This window comes from Schistocerca nitens, unplaced genomic scaffold (genome assembly GCF_023898315.1).
Source record: "Schistocerca nitens isolate TAMUIC-IGC-003100 unplaced genomic scaffold, iqSchNite1.1 HiC_scaffold_369, whole genome shotgun sequence".
Classification (NCBI taxonomy): domain Eukaryota; kingdom Metazoa; phylum Arthropoda; class Insecta; order Orthoptera; family Acrididae; genus Schistocerca; species Schistocerca nitens.
This window is the reverse complement of record NW_026045903.1, coordinates 159,624-182,106: the sequence shown is the minus strand read 5'-3', so window position 1 is coordinate 182,106 and position 22,483 is coordinate 159,624.

Here is a 22,483-nt window from a genome sequence, read left to right as displayed (position 1 = left end):
GATTTTTCACTCTGCAGCGGAGTGTGCGCTGATATGAACCTTCATGGCAAAAAACTGTGTGCCGGACCGAGACTCGAACACGGGACCTTTGCCTTTCGCGGGCAAGTGCTACCCAAGTACGACTCACGCCCCTCCCTCACAGCTTTACTTCTGCCATTACCTTGTCTCCTACCTTCCAAACTTTGCAGAAGCTCTCCTGCGAACCTTGCAGTTCGAGTTCGAGTCTCGGTCCGGCACACAGTTTTAATCAGCCAGGAAGTTTCATGTATGTTTTTGCCCTCTCGCGGCAGAGTAGAGACACGATGCGATATAACGTCAGTCCCCGTAGATTAACGGGAGAAAAACCTGAAAAACTTGCGAAAAGGCGTTCCTCGCGCAGTCGTTGTATCTCAATTACAAGTCCACATCGTTTCCACTTATGCGAACTCGTATATTTGATGCTTTTTATTATTAAGATTGTATTGTTAATTGCCCGGATTTGCAGTAGTTATTAATTCTTCTCTCGTTCGCATAGCACACACCACTGATTGCTAAGAAATATTTTAGTTAACAGTTTTTTCTTACGCTGTTGTCTCGTTGCTATGGAATTGTTGTGCTGGTTTGCAGCGAGATCCAGAGATACTCTTTGGTTCTGTCTTTGTAAGATTGCGTCGTAATACGAAAATATTTTGAAAGTTCACTTCTCAACTAATGACGTGAGTATTTGCACTTCAATGAAATAGTCTTTCATGAGTACTCGTTGATTTAGTCATTTATCAAACTATTTAATGATGTAGTCCACACCGGATATTTAACTGGTAACGAACAGTTTATTGTTATTTTATCACTAAATACTTATAACCCCCGCACCACACGCACACGAGATAGTTTAGTTAAGTCAGTCCGATTGAGTTATAGTTTCTTGGCAATTACCACAACTGAGCACTTTAGCGTAATTGTTTTATCTTCATGATGTCGTGTACTTGGGTCCTACTCAAGACTAACTGCGTGTATTCTTTCATAGAATATTCACTTCTCCTTAAGGTCCAACTAATCTAAAGTCAAGTCCAATGTTCACTAATTCCGTTATTAGATTTCAATTAACCCGTAGTGCACGGTTAAATGAGTCTATCTGTTCCTGTCTCAGTTCATAAAATCAGTTTCTTAAGCCGTGAATGCCGTCACGCAACAAACACTTCTAAACTCGAAAACAATCTCGTCACGATTCGCAATCTCAATAAGTCAGATCAGAACTGCTCTCGTACGTCTGCACTGGATGAGTTCTAGCAAGCGACCTCTTCTGTGGAAGAGCATTGTAGGCGCATTGAATTTCTTCGTTGCGCTTACAACTCTCTTCCACATAAAAGTTATCTCTAATGGGATTACTTTGGACTTAACTTTTGAGATATTAATTTCACATTTGTCTCATGGATATTTGTCCATTGCTGAAATACGATGTTTCTTCTTTCTCTTTCGCTAACAAATATGCTCAGTGGTATGCAATGTAGTTGTTGACAAAACTCTTTCGTGTTAGCTCATCGGCAAAGATGTCGTAACGGCCAAGATAACTTTCCATACTTTATGTTCTTTCTTAATTGACTTGAAGGTGGTCGTTGGGGCGTTACCCACCGTCTGCTGCCACTAAAAACCCTGCAAAAGACAATAACATTCGGCGTGAAGCGATACTTGCGGCATTCCTTCGGCGCCGCATGCTGAGGAGGGTGGAGCAGGTGTAGCAGGATCCGATGGCGGCGGCCGTGAAGCAAATCCGCCGGCGATGGTCCATCTCGTGGGTGCGAACGATATGAGGCGAGAAACCGTTCCAATGCTTGATACGTGGTGTCTCCACAGTGAAGTTTGGCCATCTGCTTGTTGAACAATCTGACAAAACGTTCCACTTCACCGTTTGACTGTGGACTGAATGGTATACTAGTTAGATGCTGCATGCCATTCCCTTCACAGAATGTTTTAGATTCATTTGAGGTTTCCAGAATGAGATTTTCCCTCTGCAGCGGAGTGTGCGCTGATATGAAACTTCCTGGCAGATTAAAACTGTGTGCCGAACCGAAAATCGAACTCGGGACCTTTACCTTTCGCGGGCAAGTGCTCTACCAACTGAGCTACCCAAGCACGACTCACGCCCCTCCCTCACAGCTTTCCTTCTGCCAGTACCTCGTCTCCTACCTTCCAAACTTTACAGATGCTCTCCTGCGAACCTGCAGAACTAGCACTCCTGAAAGAAAGGATATTGCGGAGACATGGCTTTGCCACATCCTTTGGGATGTTTCCAGAATGAGATTTTCACTCTGCAGCGGAGCGTGCGCTGATATGAAACTTCCTGGCAGATTAAAACTGTGTGCCGGACCGAGACTCGAATTCGGGACCTTTGCCTTTCGCGGGCAAGTGCTCTACCAACTGAGCTACCCAAGCACGACTCACGCCCCTCCCTCACAGCTTTCCTTCTGCCAGTACCTCGTCTCCTACCTTCCAAACTTTACAGATGCTCTCCTGCGAACCTGCAGAACTAGCACTCCTGAAAGAAAGGATATTGCGGAGACTTGGCTTTGCCACATCCTTTGGGATGTTTCCAGAATGAGATTTTCACTCTGCAGCGGAGTGTGCGCTGATATGAAACTTCCTGGCAGATTAAAACTGTGTGCCGGACCGAGACTCGAACTCGGCACCTTTGCCTTTCGTGGGCAAGGCAAAGGTCCCGAGTTCGATTCTCGGTCCGGCACACAGTTTTAATATGCCAGGAAGTTTCATTTGACGTGAACTTAGGGCCGTTGTCCGACACTATTACTTCAGTTAAACCTTCTAGGCAAAATGGATAACAACACATGAAGTGGGCTACAGGAAGCTGTCGAGTTCTTAGGCACAGCAAAAGGGAACTTGCTATACGAGTCAACCACAATTAACGAACGAGTATTACAAAAAGGTCTCGCATAGCCTATGTGCACACGTTCCCATAGCGGTTGCGACTTTGTCGTAGTAGAGAATTTTTGTGGCGCAGCGGACTGGTTCTCCGCATATTCGTGACACTATGGTGTCATCCTATTTGGACGTCCATACCCTGCCAAGTACAGTGTTGACGCACTAACAATTTCGTACGAACAATCCCCCAGTGTCCTTGGTGAAGTAACTGCAACACTTCTTTTTTCAAAGCTTTAGGGATCAACACACGTGGCTGTCCACTGTCATTTTGAACAGGAATTACACCTTTCTGTACAGCGAGGCTATGCCGACCGTCGACGTATCGGCGCACTAGGGGGTTCTGTGTGCTATGCAAGCAACGAGGCCAAGATGTGCGAATGTATGTTAGCAAAATGTTCAATTTTGAATCTGCTTTCGTGGCCTGTGGAATTTTCTTATAGTTTATAGGAAGACACTGAAGCAATTAAGAATCTTGAGCATCGATGTGACAATAAGATGCAGCAGAAGTGTCAAAGTCTGTATCAGGGCCAATCGGAAGACTTGAAAGCGCGTCCGCATTACCATATCTGCGCGGGCTGGCCGCGCGGTTTGCGCGCCATGACACGGATTGCGCGGCCCCTCCGGCGGAGGTTCGAGTCCTCCCTCGGGCATAGGTGTTTGTGTTTTCTTAGCATAAGTTAGTTTACGTTGGTTTAAGTTATGTGTAGGTCTAGCAGTGTAACCTCAGAAGTTTGGTCCCTGAGGAATTCACTCACATTTGAACATTTGAACATTACCGTGTTGAGCTGCTGGACGATACAAAATCTCGTACTGGTACTGAGACAACAACAAAGCCCATCGTTCCAATTTTTGCGCAGTTCGTACAGGTAACGGTTTCGTCGGATGAAACAAGGACTGCAAAGTCTTCTGATCCGTTACTAAGTAGAATTTTCTGCCATACAAATAGTGGTGGCATTTGGTGAGACCCTACACTGTAGTCAAAGCCTCTTTTTCAGTTTCTGAATAGTTACACTGAGCTTTGGATAACACTTGTGATGCAAAAGCAATAGGCCTGTCTTTATCAACAATTCTGTGCGAAACCTCTGCACTGATTCCGTAGGAGGAACCGTCAATTTGCAATACAACTGGCTTGTCAAGATCAAAGTGAACTAAGCACCGATCTTTGAGCAATGTATCTTTAAGTGTTTGAAAAGCTACTTGGCACTCATCTGTCGAAACTAAGGGGACATTCTTTCTACGAAAGCGATGCAACGGGGTGCTGTTTGTGCAGCATTCGTTATGAAGCGAATGTAATAGATCATATTTCCTAAAACCAATTATGTGATATGGCTAACAAATGCGACTGAAGAGGATGTACACCTTGTCTGTTTATGAAATGACCGAAATACTGCAACTCAGGTTTAAAGAAAATCACCCTTGTCCATTCTACACTTCAGTCCTGCTTCAGATAACACACGAAACAAAGCACATAAATTTGCAATATGTTCTGCAGGTGTACAACTGTGTCGTCCAAATAGTTTGAACAGTTTGGCACTTGTGTAGTCAGCTGTTCCAAATACCGTTGGAAAATGGTGGCTGCAGAAGCACTGCCAAAAAGCAAACGCAATATTTAAACAAGCCCAAATGAGTATTTACGACACACACTTTTTGAGATTATTCGTCGAGCGGTGTTTGAAGACACACGTCACGCAAATCAGTTTTTGAGAAATAGCGTCCAGCGCCTAATTTGTCCATGAGATCCTCTGGGCGTGGCAATGGTTAAGTATCAATTACAGTTTTTGGGTTGACTGTAGACTTGAAGTCAACACAGAGGCGTATGCGACCTGAATGTTTGGGAGCAAAACCAGTGGAGTTGCCCATTGACTCACCGATTAGCAAAAACGACTAGAAACTGTTAAGGGAAAGCGAGCGCCCCTGCAAAGTAAATGCAAAGAGAGACTCAAACGAAAGGTTCGTGGCGGTCAGGCACTGTATACATAGGGAAATCCTTATCTACAAATGTGGGGTCTTGCACACTCGTCTCTTGTAGGGTGCCTAGAGGATGCTGCGTTCTCGGAATGCTATAAACGATTCAAGCAAATAACATTAGTAGTTTCATTTCAATGAAATATCAATGGTGTCGCAAGCGACGGGCGACATGCAGCATAAATCCGACTCCGTGGCTGTATATAATGTTTACGCGAGTTTGACACACAGTTTGTGGATCACCTATTAACTGCTAGAGTAGCACTCTCTGCTAGGTCATGCTAATTCTCTGCGAATACTGTCCACTGATGTCGAGCCGATGCCGGCAGCAGCGGGGAGCAGCGCATTTCACTTCCGCTAGATGCCGCTCCTATCGTGGTGACATCCTGGTCAGCGCGCCATTGGCCGACGTCGTTTCACCGCCTTCTCTTCTCTTGCGTTCTTCGTCTTCGTTCAGGCGCTTGTGCTTATGCCAGAACAAAGAGCATATGCAGTCTTGATGTAATGGTGCTGTATAGGGCTGCGTATAATTCTGCTCCTTCATTGTGACCACTGCCGCCGGCTGTCTGGTGTTTGTCCCACTGCTTATATGCTAATTTCGTAATTTTGTGCTATTCTGCTTGATTGCGATTATGTTTGTTTTGTACTTTATAACAGTTGTTGGCTGTATGGTCCTTGTAACACAAGCCAAAATAAAGAATTTAAAAAAAGGTCCTACTCGTACCCTACACCCACTGCCAATATGAATCAAATCGTTGAGGCGAAGTAGGTATGGTTCCTTGCCACAGCCTGGGGCATTGTTTCCAGAATAAAAATTCGTCCTGGAGCGTGTTGTGTGCTGTGAGAGGGAGGGAGAGTCTGAAGATAAGTTGTATAGCTCAGTCGATTCCTGGCACGGTAGCTCAGTGTGTCCAGTCATGGGAAGTTCTCATCGACGGAATTTGGAAGATGTCATAAGACATCTGCACAGAAACACTGACTAACAAACAGATCGAAGGAAAGAAGAGACAAAAACAGGTGACCGCGAAAGGCAAATACCGCGGGTTGGACTCCCGTTCCGACAGACATTTTTATAGTTTGTACTAACATCTCTTTCCAAACAAGACATTTAAAAATTATTCTACGCGTCTGAACGTATGCATTTGCCGGACGACGTAAAATGTAGTCACTGGTTCGAACGAAGGCTCTCCGAATTTTTGTAACCAAATCACTCCTGCAAGCGCAACTCATCTTTCGTTGTCTGCGCTGGTGCAGTTCGTTGGGCATCTCTTCAACGCCACCTAAACAAACCCGCAAAGCACTGGGCAGCTCATCTTTGAATATGTTCTATGTTCTCTGTCATTTCAAGTAATTGAACACGAACAAGAATGATGGTTCAAATGGCTCTGAGCACTACGGGACTTAACTTCTGAGGTCATCAGTCCCTTAGAACTTAGAACTACTTAAACCTAACTAACCTAAGGACATCACACACATCCATGCCCGAGGCAGGATTCGAACCTGCGACCGTAGCAGTCACGCGGTTCCAAACTGAAGCGCTTAGAACCGCACGGCCACACCGGCCGGCGAACAAGAATGAACCAGTGCAGATGGTGCACATGTGCAATAATTGACACTAGTTCGAGAAAGTTGCAGCTCTTTTCAAAATTTTCGACAAATGCATTGACCTTTGAGAAGGTCAACGCGTACTGTTTTTTCCAATCCATCTCCAGTCGCAGCTTTTACCCTGTCTCTAAAGTACTCGTTGTCGACAGGATCTCAGTAGCCATAAAATACACTGAGGTAGACAAAAGTCGTAGGATACCTTCTAATGTCGTGTCGGACCACCTCTTTCCCGCCATAGTGCAATTCCTAGAGACAGCATGGACTCAACAAGTGTCTTACACAAATATTGCGTCACAATGATTCTATAGCCGTCCATAATTGCGAGTGTATTGCTGGTGCAGGATGTTGCCCACGAACTGACCTCTCAGTTATGTCCCACAAATGCTCGTTGGGTATCATGTAGGGCGATCTACGTCGCCAAATCATTCACTTGAACCGTCCGGAACGTTCTTCAAGCCAGTTGCTAGGAATTGTGCCCTGGTGACATGACATTCTTGTTTGGAAGAATGAAGTCCATGAATGGCTGAAGATGGTCCCCAAATAGGCGAACTTCATCATTGTCAGTCAATGGTCGGTTCAGTTGGACCAGACTACCTAGTCCAATACATGTAAACACAGCCCATACGGAACGGTTTTGTGAACGGAATGGCATTCGTCACCGGTAAGTGCTCCGTTTCACCCCCAGTCCAACGGAGAAACAGAACGCTACATACACAGTTTCAGATGGCCAAGCTTTGCACCATCCACACACGGGAACAGGCGCTGCAACTCTTTCTCGCCTCCTATCGCTCTCATCCACGATCTAACAACCTACCACAACAAACGTCAAAAATTAATTTTGATTGTAGTGATGCTCACGCTGCTAAATATTGCATTTTCTGGCAACAACAAAGTTATATTATGTGGCAGGTGTCATTAGAGCACAGTTAATAAAGTTGTGGTGTCACCGCTAGACACCACACTTGCTAGGTGGTAACTTAAATCGGCCGCGGTCCTGTAGTACATGTCGGACCCGCGTGTCGCCACTGTGGGATCGCAAACCTAGCGCCACCACAAGGCAGGTCTCGAGAGACTGAGGAGACCTCAGCCCCAGTTGTACGGACAACATAGCTAGCGATTGGACGTGCTAAGCCTTGCTCTCATTTGCCGAGAGATAGACAGTAGAATAGCCCTCTGCTAAGTTAAATGGCGACCACCTAGCAAGGCGCCATTTGTATCAGTGCCAATAGCTTACGAGTATGCAGGAGAGATGTATTCCAACAAGAGAATAAAGTTAAGTATTAAAAAAGCTACGTATTTTTCTTTAGTGCATTTGTAAGTCTCATGTTCCAGACTTCACGCCCGTCTGCGTTAGCCTTGCGTGCCCTATCGGCTACAGCATTGTGTCTGGGCTGTATGGTCTAGACACAACAAAAGTCATTTCTTGAAATAATGGATAAACTAGGTACTCATCTTTTCGTGTTTCCCACGCTGGTCTCGTTGTGAATTCATGGCTCAATCGTCGAAAATCTAGGTAGTGATGATTCCAAGCTCGGATGCAAAGAGGCCTAGGTGTCATTCTGCGATATTCAAAAGTTTTATAGATGTGTTTCATAAACCATTCTTGAAGATCAAACTTTTGCAAGTTAGGACAATGGTGATGTAAAAAAGTAATCAGCACTCGGAATTTAAGTTACACTTCTTTTTTATTACTTTTGTTGCAGTATCACGTAACTCGTTCCAAAACATCACTTCACAATATAAAACATACTTTATCTTCCTCACTGTTAAAGTTCACATTTCATAAACTGACTACAATTTGTGTCTTTTTAACATGACGACCAAAGCTTGACTCTCCAATAACCGCTTACGCGCCGAAAAATCAGAGTTACAAGTACGTCAAAGATCATAGTGACAAAAGAAAGAATACACATATGAATAATATCATTGCAATATATACATATCGATGTATCGAAGTACCTCTACATTAATGAAATCAAATCTGAATGTTGTCACAGAAATATATTAACTATTTTACAGAAATACAGTAGAATATGGCTGGTATCGAGAGGTTGGGGTGAGCTGGCGTAATGGTTACGTAATTCAAGTACCATTACAACGATACGGACCATCACTGGCGGAACTTCTGCGTGGCCGCCGCTATCGGACGCTGCTACACTTCCTCCACCCACCGCAGCATCCGGAACCGCCAGTGGTCCGCAAGTATCGCATTGGCGCCGCGCGATCTTCTTCTTTTCAGGGTTGATGGCAACCGATGGCGCTGGGAAAAAGGCGTCATGTAGGAACGCATTGGCTTTTACATGTACTTGATTGCACGTCCCGATGGTTTGCAGTGCCTCCACCGGAACCAAATTCGCACATGTCATTTGCCCCGTGATTCTGCTGCTTTTCTTCCCCTACATTCACGGCCTCACAGGACCGCGCGGCCTTCGCAGCCGTCCATGGTGCCACCAGGGCACCGCAGGAGGAGCGGATGGGCGATGCGCCCTCGCCCCCACCGTCCTCGCTGACCCGATGGACCTGGACCCGCCATCGCCGTCGCTATCGCTCCACGACACGTCCTCAGGCCTGGACGTGTGCCCTGGCAGCAGTTTCCCGGAGGATGTTCCTGTTGCCAAGCAAGATGGCGAGCTACGGTCGGGAGTACGCCGTCCTCCAGTCCAGTCAAGGCTCCCAGCTCATCTCTGCGTACAACGTCCTGACACCCCCCACCACCCCGCCCCCCTTGTTGTTCACATCCTACCTACACAACAAAGGTGCCATATTTCGCGGTGGAGGAATGTGCTGACGTAAGCTGTCGCCAGCGCATCGGTCGACAAAGATGCAGCATGAAAATCGGTAGTAGATGCTCTATTTAGCGTGTCGATCAGGAGAGAGGCCAAAGGCAAACTCGCAAGCAATGAGCCGCCAACGCCCTCTCGAACGCAAGCATTTAGATCGCCGCCGCTGATCGCAGGGGTTGAGTCTCATTCAGTCGTAGTCTCACTCAGCCTCAGTCACGAGCGTAGTCGCTCTGTCAATAGCTCAGCCACTGGTTCAGGAACTCGCGTCCTAGTTTGGCATCTGTCACTCATTGCTTAGCGGGACTTGTACTTCACCAGAAGTGAGGTTCAAATGGTTCAAATGGCTCTGAGCACTATGGGTCTTAACATCTGAGATCATCAGAACTTAGAACAATTTAAACCTAACTAACCTAAGGACATCACACACATCCATGGCCGAGGCAGGATTCGAACCTGCGGCCGTAGCGGTCGCGCGGTTCCAGACTGAAGCGCCTAGAACCACTCGGCCACACCAGCCGGCTCAGAAGTGAGGCTATGTGGACTATTAATGAGGAGCTTTTATCACTACATATAGATTGTTAAAGTTTTTTTTTAATTTCTAAGGGACCAAATTGCTGTGGTCATCGGTTCCCAGACTTACAGGCTACTTAAACTAACTTATGCTACGAACAACACACACACCCATGACCGAGGGAGGGCTCTAACGTCCGACGGGAGTGGCTGCCTTAAGTAGCTTCCTGTTTACGTAAGTAAAGAACCCTGTTAATAGATGTATGAAGTTGTGTTGTAGAAAGAGGATACCGGATTCCAAACAAGATCCTCTCCCTTGATTCCGTGGTACAAGACTCTACCGTGTCAAAGTGGACCAACGCACACCATTACGGGGTGACCACCAGCTTGCAGTGCCTTGTTGGCATTCGGGATCTGCGCCACGCTCTAACTCTACCATCAACTCTTACCGACTGAAATCAGGACGCACCTGCCCAAGCCGCGGTTTCCCAGCCTTCTTGGCTCCAACCGATGTGATCACGAGCCCGGGAGAGACACTGCAGGTGATGTCGTGTTTCTAGCAACAGCACTCGCGTCGGTCGTCTGCTTCCATAGCCCAGTAACGCCAAATTTCGCCGCGCTCTTCTAAAGGATACATTCGTCGTACGTCCCGCATTGATTTCTTCGGTTGCTTGTCTTTTAGCACTGACAACTCTGCTCTGAGTTGTTAAGGCCGTCGGTAACTGCGTTGTCCGTGGGAACTTGTAATTCTTGAAATTGAATTCTCAGCACACTCTTGCTACTGTGGATCTCGGAATATTGAATTCCCCAATGCTTTGCTCAATGGAATGTCTCATACGTCTAGCTCCAACTATCATTCCGCGTTCATAGTGTGTTAATTCTCGTCGTGTGGGCATAATCAAGTAGTTTTCAATGCACTGACCTTTTATACCCTGTGTACCAGATATTACCGCCGTTTCCACATTTGCATATCGCGATACCATGGCTTTCCTTAGCTCAGTGTATAGCAACGACCGGTACTCTGTAAAATGAAATAAAGCCGATTGTGTAAGATCCGCAACGCGCGCTGTTGTAGTTTTACGTGCCTTCCCGGCCAAGTGGGCGAATTACGGTGCCGGCCGTTGTGCTATCGCGCAGGTTGGGCGAGTACTTAACAAGTTGTGCGGCTAGTTGTGGCATTAACGTCGACGGCCAGTACCCGTAAAGTGCAGACTCTGTTAATGCATCGCCGGCTGGAGGCCGTTTAGGGCTCTGCTGGAACTTGCTCCAGCACGCATGGAGGGGCACGCCCACCACCGAGGTTCCAGAACCGCGTCATTAACAGCTCACTGTATGGCAGAGCCTAGTTCTACAGGCGGAGGCGTAACAGTACAGCCATAAGAAACACACCCGGTAGCGCTAATGACTAACAAACATTCGCCCCTCTTTTAATCGTAAAATACCGCAGACCTATCGGAAGACAAAATGTTCCTCTTAGTTGGAAAGTTGCACAGATCACACCCATGTACAATAAGGATGACACAAAGTGATTCGTAAAACTTTTGCCCAATGTCATCGACGACGACCTCATGTAAAATCCTAGAGCTCATTCTGAGCACAGACATAATGAGATATTCCAAACAAAATTTGCTTCTTCGCGAGATCCAGGATGCACTTCGAAATCGCCAGTCAAACGAAATCCAACCTGTGCTTTTCTCACAAGACGTCATGGAACCATGGATCTGGGCAGTCACGGGAATGCAGTATGTCTTGACTTCGGAGAAGCACTGGACTGGGTACCAACCCTACGAAAGAATAAATAAATGTATCATGAGACTAGGGCCTCCAGTCGGGCAGACCGTTCGCCGGGTGCAAGTCTTTCGATCTGACGCCACTTCGGCGACTTGCGCGTCGATGGGGATGAAATGATGACGATTCGGACAACACCCGGTTCCTGAGCGAAGAATCAGGAATCGAACCCGGGCCCTTAGGATTGACGGTCGCGCTGACCTCTCAGCTACCGGAGATATGGGGCATCCAAAGAAATTTATGAAACGACTGATGATTTGTTTTTAACGACATTCTAATGCTCCTAATGGCTCTGAGCACTATGGGACTTAACTTTTAAGGTCATCAGTCCCCTAGAACTTAGAACTACTTAAACCTAACTAAGGACATCACACACATCCATGCCCGAGGCAGGATTCGAACCTGCGACGGTAGCGGTCGCCCGGTTCCAGACGGTAGCGCCTAGAACCGCTCGGCCACCCCGGCCGGCTTAGGGACATTATTCCATACTATCTTCAACAGTGAGTTGTCAACAGATGTAGAGATAAGTTCAGGTAGACCCAGGAAAGAGTGTTGCTATCCCTGCTGATAATTTATTTTAATGGCGTGACACATAAAATTAATAGTAACCACAGATTTTTTCCAGATGATGTATTTTCTGTAATGGAGTAATATCTGAAACAAAGGCTAGACTATAAACTTGCCTGGTATTTGTAACATACAGCGTGCGTATACATGGTTGCCAAATGTTACCTCCGCCCTGGAATTCTTACTACTATAAGTAATTAAGAAGACCGTTCCACTGACAAACTACACCTTGGGATTTCCATTAAACAAAGTATCGTGTTGCGGTTTTACTTTAGTTTGGTACACCGAACCAGTCATCCCTGTTGGGATCTACTAGACTGAATCACAACGTGAATACCGTATGTTATATATTCTCAAAGAAGATGTAGAGTGCAACAAATTGTTATAAATATGAAGTGCACAATGTCGACTTCTACCGTACGTGTAATTTTAGGATTAGCAGAACATGTGTCTGACTTTCTTTAGACTGCGCCCATCTCATGTTAGAGTGACATCAAATTGGCCGATACTGTTTAGCCGTGAGAAACAGAAGGCCCTCACCCTGACTGACACCTTTACAAGACGCTCACTGGACAAGCAAATAGAACTCATCACATTTACTGTGAATGTTTCCCTATCCGCCGAACCGAAGTGTGAACATTGCCTGCTGAATTACGGACAGAAGTTGTACTGACCGTAGATCTGCTCGCTGGGGACGTTAGCCGCTGTGCAGGTGACGTACATGCCGTACCTACAATTCTCTGCCTACACAGTGGACATAGTACAATGTCTGCAAACTCCTAGGGCTGAAATTACCTCTGTACAAGACAGACAACGAGTCAAGATTTCTGTTTGCTCAATAGACAGGAACAGAAATTCGACTCGGGTATTCTCATGTAAAGAAGGACTTCACCGTGTGTCAGACTCCACAGAGAGCTAAAGAATCGTAACTCGAAGGAAGCTGTGGTGTCACCGCCAGACACCACACTTGCTAGGTGATAGTCTTTAAATCGGCCGCGGTCCATTAGTATACGTCGGACCCGCGTGTCGCCACTGTCAGTGATTGCAGACCGAGCGCCACCACACAGCAGGTCTAGAGAGACTTCCTAGCACTCGCCCCAGTTGTACAGCCGACTTTGCTAGGAAAGGTTCACTGACAAATACGCTCTCATTTGCCGAGACGATAGTTAGCATAGCCTTCAGCTACGTCATTTGCTACGACCTAGCAAGGCGCCATTACCAGTTTATATTGAGATTATATATACTTTTGTATCATCAAGAGCGATGTTCTCCAATTATGGATTAAAGTTAAGTATTACAAGATTTTCGTACTTTATTGCAATTCTCAAGACATTGTCCTGTTCCAGACCTCACGCCAGTCTGCGTGTAATTAAACGCGTGCATTTCGGCCTCTTCTAGCAACACGGTGTTGGCTCTTCTGCCAGCACAGCAGAAGCAGAATAACATCTCTGTCGCGGAGAAACTATTTCACGCGCATGTAGCGAAAGCAACACTTTAAAACATCTAACAGCCAGATGCTCCACTGTAGCTCTCACCAGCTAAGTCCTCGCTCGATCCCTGGAGGGAACTGTCTTCCATCGTGCATGGCAGTGAAGTGCTCTCGATCAATCCACAGATGGAATCCTTTGGTCTCGTCATACTCTGCTCACTCCTGTATTTTTTTTATTTATTCCCAAATTATAGACCTGTTACCTGATGTTTAAGACAGGTCGTACATCTTACAATTTTCGTTTTTCATCTTTTTACAGTTTTCATTCCTTTTGTTTTACCTACAACATTTACAAAGAATGATACTTTTCAAAATAACAATAATTTAAGGTTGAAATATAAATAAAATTTTGTTGTTTTTTAAGAAGAATACAAAAAGAAGATAGGATAGATGAGAGATTTGTTAGTACCATCACCGAGTGTGACTGACGGTGAATACCTCGGAATGGTTTCTTCGAGCCGTTGACCGCCAGTCACACACACACACACACACACACACACGCACGCACACACGCACAAATGGTTATTAGTAGAGAAATAATGTTGCTTATCCTATTTGTTACTAATCCTCCTGTATACGCAGTGTCTACATTTGCACTCAGGCGACGAATCCCAGAGATCTTTACAAAAACATTACTTCCCACTGCATGGGTCATTAATGTGCCAGACAGTGAATTTTCCATATCCCCTTCGAGATCCTTAGGATGCGTCTCTACTTTCCATTGGGAAGCGTGGCCCGGCACTACCCATGAGAAAATTCCTCATAGGTCATCTGGCCCCACAATTCCTTCACACTAGATGAATGGCCTGTCATATTCTCCCTCCCCTGATGCTCTTTCTCCAGTTACACTACTCCGAAATTATTTTCTTTCCACCTGAAAGCAACCTCCCTCCCAATCTATATGTGCCCTGCTCCCCACCGTTCATCAGCGCCATTATCTGCTCTGTCTCAGGGCAGTAAATGTCGGCCCCTGCTTTTCACAATACAGTATTACAGAAATTGTAAATACGTGGCTCCAAGCAGTATCGGCCAATGGTCTGATTAACAATCCGATTTTGCTTCGTAATCAGTGATCTAATATCACAATATTAATACGTGAAGACGAAAATTGAAGTACTGATTTTTTATATTAATTATACAAGGAGGCGAACGAAACTTATCTAATTCGAAAAGTACTTCGCATAGATGTGCATAAATAAAAAAATCATGTGTGAACGTAGCCGTTAAGAGAGATAAAAAGGAAATATTCATAACTCTGATGATATCTAACACGCATTAAAATCTCCAATATGTGCTCTACAGCTTTACTGATTGATAGATTTAAATGTGCACTGAAGGTGACTCCACGTGATTTTGACAGTTACAATTGTGGTTTGATAAATTTACAGCGCAGATTTTGTAATATAACGTGTTTCGCGTCAGAAGTTGCTGTACGTGATACAGCGGCAATCTGTTGTCATAAGGTAAAAGTCAACTTCTCAGCGTTAACACAAAATGTATTTTTCATCGCACTTCGTCAAGTATGCACTTCAGATAATACAAAAATTCAAGAGAAATCAAAGAATTAGAAATACTTATACTCGTAGCTACAATGCAGCATTTGCTGCAGTCGCTTCTCAGGCCAAAATTTGAGACACATTTTTATGTGGATTGCAACACTTTAAGAACACGACATTTTGTATTGTAGGTCAGATCCAATGGTCGCTTAGCGTGTTACGCGCAATTACATTTTTATGACGTCGACACTGCTGTTCGCTGTAGACAAGAAACGATCAACTCAGTCGTATGGTCCTGACAATAATGAAATACATGAATTAGAACGCGATAGTAGTTTTGTGCGTTCTTTCTCTACGATTAAAAACTCTTGCTCCAGAGTGGAAAATGAAAACAGGGAAACTGTTTCGATTATTATGATTAACAAAACTTTAGACCTCCAGCGTGAAATTACGCAGTTAAAACTGATGTGGCAATTATTTTTACCACAGCTGATGATGAGCCACCATTCGAAAGAAATACGGCGTGGTTTTTTAAACACTGGTAGAGTCAAAACCATCTTTGTTTCAGGTTCCTCACTGGATCCATTAACACATCCGTTGTCATTTTCTTATGGAGGGACTGGGTGACGTGCTAATTTGTTCCGTAATACACCAAATACGACCGCTGTGAGACAGCCTAGAAATATAGTTACCATCTTAGTATATATATATACAGGGTGTTTCAAAAATGACCGGTATATTTGAAACGGCAATAAAAACTAAACGAGCAGCGATAGAAATACACCGTTTGTTGCAATATGCTTGTGACAACAGTACATTTTCAGGCGGACAAACTTTCGAAATTACAGTAGTTACAATTTTCAACAACAGATAGCGTTGCAAGTGATGTGAAAGATATAGAAGACAACGCAGTCTGTGGGTGCGCCATTCTGTACGTCGTCTTTCTGCTGTAAGCGTGTGCTGTTCACAACGTGCAAGTGTGCTGTAGACAACATGGTTTATTCCTTAGAACAGAGGATTTTTCTGGTGTTGGAATTCCACCGCCTAAAACACAGTGTTGTTGCAACAAGACGAAGTTTTCAACGGAGGTTTAATGTAACCAAAGGACCGAAAAGCCATACAATAAAGGATCTGTTTGACAAATTTCAACGGACTGGGAACGTGACGGACGAACGTGCTGGAAAGGTAGGGCGACCGCGTACGGCAACCACAGAGGGCAACGCGCAGCTAGTGCAGCAGGTGATCCAACAGCGGCCTCGGGTTTCCGTTCGCCGTGTTGCAGCTGCGGTCCAAATGACGCCAACGTCCACGTATCGTCTCATGCGCCAGAGTTTACCCCTCAGCGCCGCTACCATTGCTGCACGAGAGACATTCGCTAACGATATAGTGCACAGGATTGATGACGGCGATATGCTTGTGGGCAGCATTTGGTTTACTGACGAAGCTTATTTTTACCTGGACGGCTTCGTCAATAAACAGAACTGGCGCATATGGGGAACCGAAAAGCCCCATGTTGCAGTCCCATCGTCCCTGCATCCTCAAAAAGTACTGGTCTGGGCCGCCATTTCTTCCAAAGGAATCATTGGCCCATTTTTCAGATCCGAAACGATTACTGCATCACGCTATCTGGACATTCTTCGTGAATTTGTGGCGGTACAAACTGCCTTAGACGACACTGCGAACACCTCGTGGTTTATGCAAGATGATGCCCGGCCACATCGCACGGCCGACGTCTTTACTTCCCTGAATGAATAATTCGATGATCGTGTGATTGCTTTGGGCTATCCGAAACATACAGGAGGCGGCGTGGATTGGCCTCCCTATTCGCCAGACATGAACCCCTGAGACTTCTTTCTGTGGGGACACGTGAAAGACCAGGTGTACCGCCAGAATCCAGAAACAATTGAACAGCTGAAGCAGTACATCTCATCTGCATGTGAAGCCATTCCGCCAGACACGTTGTCAAAGGTTTCGGGTAATTTCATTCAGAGACTACGTCATATTATTGCTACGCATGGTGGATATGTGGAAAATATCGTACTATAGAGTTTCCCAGACCGCAGCGCCATCTGTTGTTGAAAATTGTAACTACTGTAATTTCGAAAGTTTGTCCGCCTGAAAATGTACTGTTGTCCCAAGCATATTGCAACAAACGGTGTATTTCTATCGCTGCTCGTTTAGTTTTTATTGCCGTTTCAAATATACCGGTCATTTTTGAAACACCCTGTAGTTACGGCTCACCGGCCACTTGACCATCTTCTTCTTCTGTGCGAATGCACAAACAGTGCCCGAACTCTTACGGGAGTGTAATGGGCGGGGGCACTACGAATGTAGTGCGGGACAATACGTTGAGAGTGTGGGTTTCGCGGGAGGCGTGCCAGAGATAAATCCCTGCAGTCGCGCTATCCTCTGTGTCGTCGGTGGGTCAGATGGATAGAGCGTCTGTCATGTAAGCAGGAGATCCCGGGTTCGAGTTCCGGTCGGGGCACAGATTTTCAGCTGTCCCCGTTCACGTATGTCAACGCCTGTAAGCAACTAAGGGTGTTAATTTCATTGTAATATAGTTACCATGTCGCAATATACAAGCTGTCGCCTTCCAATTCGGGATGGTTCCTTTCAAAGGGCACGGCTGACTTCCTTCCCCGTCCTTCCCTAATCTGATGAGACCGATGACCTCGCTGTCTGGTCTCCTTCCCCAGAACAACCCAACCCTCGCCTTCCAATTAGAGATGGTTTCAGCCTTTTGCATCATTCAAAATGGTTCAAATGGCTCTGAGCACTATAGGACTTAACTTCTGAGGTCATCAGTCCCCTAGAACTTAGAACTACTTAAACCTAACTAACCTAAGGACATCACACACATCCATGCCCGAGGCAGGATTCGAACCTGCGACTGTAGCGGACGCGCGGTTCCAGACTGAAGCGCCTAGAACCACTCGGCCACACTGGCTAGCTTACATCATTCACAAAAATTAATTTTGAATTGGATTGTTGATATATACGTGTACTACTGGTCGAATTCCCGCCACAGGCGAACTACTAAATATAAAAGTACCAGACTATTAAAGCCATGGTGCCAAAATCTTGCTACCTTACAGCAATAACAGGGTGTTCACAGTTCCTGCCGCGCGGGATTAGCCGAGCGGTCTAGGCGCTGCAGTCATGGACTGTGTGGCTGGTCCCGGCGGAGACAGCACAGAAACTACTTCCTTATGATGACCACAATCAGGACAACGAATTTCACATCACAAATATGAAAGCGGCTGTGTCACCATCCGCTTTGTTCGCGAGGAAGGTGCACTGGCAATACACAAAATGAAAAACATAAAGGCTCTGGGACCTGATGGCATCCACCCCGAAACCATCAAAGAAGCTACTCCACTTATCGTACCATGTCTGACAGACTTACTGAATAATACTCTACTAGAAGGACCAATAGCGAATATATGGAAGACGGCAAATGCAGTTATAATCAAGAAAGAGGAGGACAAAGTCCCGACTGACCACAGCACAATATGTCTCATTAACATTCTGGCAAAGCTCCAGGAGAGATTGCCGTGCGACAGACTACAGTAGCACCGGCAGCTCTTCGGCCTTAGTCCACATCAGTTTGCTTATCGATGACATAAATCCGTCGATGACGCAGTAAGTAGGGCCACAGAAATGTCACAGACCATACATGACAAATACATAGTAGCAACCGTAACTGACAGAGCTGGTGCTTTCGACAACCTGTGGTGGCCAGGGGTGTTTGCAAGACTTGGCCCTATACAACAGTCTTAGAGATTATTTTAAATGGAGAGGGTAACAAAGGGTTGCCCACAAGGATCCATACGTGGCCGATTTTCTGGGACATAGCCATGGAACCACTAGTGAATGCACTAGGAGACAACGACATGGCTAATGGGGTGATTGCTTACGCAGATGACCTTATGGTAATGGTATCTGCAAACTCCAGATCTCAATTAGAGAGACGCAGCTCGTCGCGTTCATCACGAACAACAAACTCAAAATAGTAACAAGCAAATCTATTTACCAACTTCTAAAAGGCACGCTGAAAAGAAGTCCATTTATAAAGCTAAACGACACTTCTATAAAAAGGAAAGCTGTGACAAGATACCTTGGAAATTATGTTGATGAACATTATATTTTAACGAAAATGTGAGACTGACAACTAACAAAGCGACGAAACTGATGCATAAACCTACAAGATACAGACTACCCCTCCATACAATGAGGACATACAAGTGTTATTCGGAAAGTAAGGAACGATCGGTCGCGAAATGGAGACCACAGTGGAAATCCAATGAAGTTTTGCACAGGCGTGTTGGGCAGTGTCTCCAGTATGTCCGTCGTTCCTTTTAAGTTCTGAGCACACAGGGAGCACATTAAGATACCTAGAACAATAGTGTCTCCCGCCAAGTACGAGCGCCTGGTGAGAAATTTCGCCTGAAGCTATGCAGCCAACATTACATAACTGTCGTTCGTTTTCTTCTTCAAGACAATTCTCAGTCGCATTCTGCAGGGGCAATGAAGATGCTCCTGCATCGTTTTCAATTGGAAATGTTCGATTATGCGCAATACAGCCCGTAATTGTCTACTTCTGAGTTTCATTTATGCTCAAATGAATCGCTGCCTATGAAGAGAAAATTTTGACACAGACAACGAGCTGTAGGCCAGCGTAGAGAATTGGTGGAAAGCACTGGCGGCTGCCTTCTATAACGATGGTATTGGAAAGTTGGTACAACGCTATGACAAACGTCTAAGTCAGTTAGGCGACTATGGAGATAAGTAGCTTGGAGCTTTAGCTAACTGTTGTATATAAAACAGTTTTGATTTTCACTGTGGTTTCCATTTCGCGACCTATCGTTCCTTACTTTCCGAATAGCTCTCGTATTACACAGCACTCTTAGATTTGATAACTTGCTTTGAGGCTAATGCTTGGGCACATCGATTATGCTTAGGTACGTATAAGACCATTGTTGGGCGCGGCAAGAGGAGGCTTTCGGCACGACCTCGATTGAAACACTGTGCGTAGTACTAGGAGTTTTCCCTACAGACATTACAATTCGCCACAGAACATCTGCATACTGACTGAAGAGGGGAAGACGCGGAACAATAAGAGAAATAACTGGACAAGACATAATCGACAGACGGAAAATAAACAAATGGAGAATTGATGCCTGTCAGGCAGAATGGAACACAACTGATAAGGGAAGAAGAGTCTACTCTTTCTTCCCCAATATAAGACAGCGGATGAATCTGAAATACATAAATCCAACACGCGGGACTGTGCACTATCTGACGGGCCATGGCCCGTATCCTGTGCATCTCCACAGGTTTGGCCCTAAAACACTTGTGCCTGCGCTGATAATCGTAAAATTGAACACATAGTGCTCATTTGCGGTGCCCTAGGACATATAAGACCGAGTTCAGGAAACTCGGACACATATGACAGTTAATACGCAGGCAAGAGGACAGGAACTCTATAAACAACATCGCAGATGAAGTATCGCTATCACAATATATGACATACAAACAGGAGAGACCATACGCTAGAATAAGACGGGCTTAACTTCGGACAGATCAGCAGAACACAGTAAACAACATAGACACAGGCACAGATGCGGAATCGTATGGTACATCACACATAGGAAGTGAAGACGAGACAAAGCAACATAGCAAAAGTGAATGAAGGATCTAATACACTATGTCAAATTAATCTGAAAAAGAAACTCTCTGTGCAGCTGTTTGTTACATAATTTCATAGTATGTAACTGTGGTGTGCGTACTGTAAGACCTTCAGAACACACACCATCAGATTATTTGACTTGTCGCTCTAACGAAGTAGGCGAGTGTGAGCAATATGTCTCTTGGTCTTATCGTGGCGTGTTTATCTTCTGCCGTTAGGTCAGACGATAGTAATGCCACTTGCACGCTTAGAGTAGCAGATTGACAGTGACCAAACTTAAACAGAACTTGATTAATTTTCACACACACTTATTAAAATAATAACAAGCATAAAAATTACTTAACTTGGTTCAGGATGCTATTTACAATTGACAATCTGAAGTTCCTTTGGTATTGGTACGTTAATCTTATTCTCACATTATCTCTGATACTTGACAAAAGTGTCTATACATTTATCTTCATGGCTATGTACAGGAATATGATAATCTTATTAGGCGCAGACTGAAACTTCGCTATAGACTGGTATAGACAAATGTAGAAGTACAGACTGGTACAGACTAATGCAGAGTGGTACAGACTGGCGCAGACAAATGCAGACTGACTAATCGGAGGTGTGTACACTCGTTATAATACCTCGTGCGTTCATGTATCACTGCGCGAGTGTGATCCGCGAGGAGAAAAGGTTCTACGTTAGCAGCATTCTCATTGGCTGCGTTACAAATTAATACGCGGATCGGCGGAAGCAGAATTTGGTCCGTCTCTATGGCAGCACCATCTCGTAGTGCGGAGACGGACGAGCGCTGCGCCTGCGCTGTTGTGCTTAGCAGGGCGCACTCTAGTGGGAACGTTGTGTACGCGCTGACTACGCGGAACTATGTACACAACAGTAACACTACCTGAAGATATGATGTATTCTTATTTCGCTGTATCAGGTGTGACAGGCTCGAAGATTTACCGGGCCCTCGCACCTGACGCAGCTAAGTGTGACATTTTGAATCAACCCCCATTCTCCACTGTTACCTTAAGTTCGGAAACACGTTATAACGTAACTAATCAGTACATTAAAATAAGTATTACCACTGTCAAGACAACATATGTAATAGACGTAATCATCACGTGGAAGGTATAAAAGAAAGAACTGTCACATATGTAAGTCAAATTTCCATCTCTTGTTTCTTTCATTAAATACATTTTTAATTTGCATTCAAAATACATCAATAACCTAGTATGTACCTTAATATTATCATTATCTAAATTAGCAACAAGTTTAAACAAAATTGTTTATTTTTGTTTGTACTTAATTATTTCTTTGTTAGTTTTTTTTAATTTATCCTTTTGTCAAATTTTCAAAAAAATGTACTAGTAATAATACTGAATTTGTAAGCAGAACATTTAAAATCACACGCTATACGACGTGCTATGTAATAACAGGCAGCAGGTCTTTACTTCAGAAATAAATAAAAAAGAAATGAATAAATAATTTCCTATCGCAGGCCTATAGGAGTTGTACAGGGGACCCAGATAAATTTTTCTGATAAGCAACCTACGTCTGGAAATGTAGCGTTTGGATGTAAAATGATTTTGAAGATCGTATCACTTCCGATTTATGGTTGTGCCCTCTGTGGAGCGATGACCTCTGACCTGTGCGCTCGGCAGGAGTTGCTCCTCATGATGGC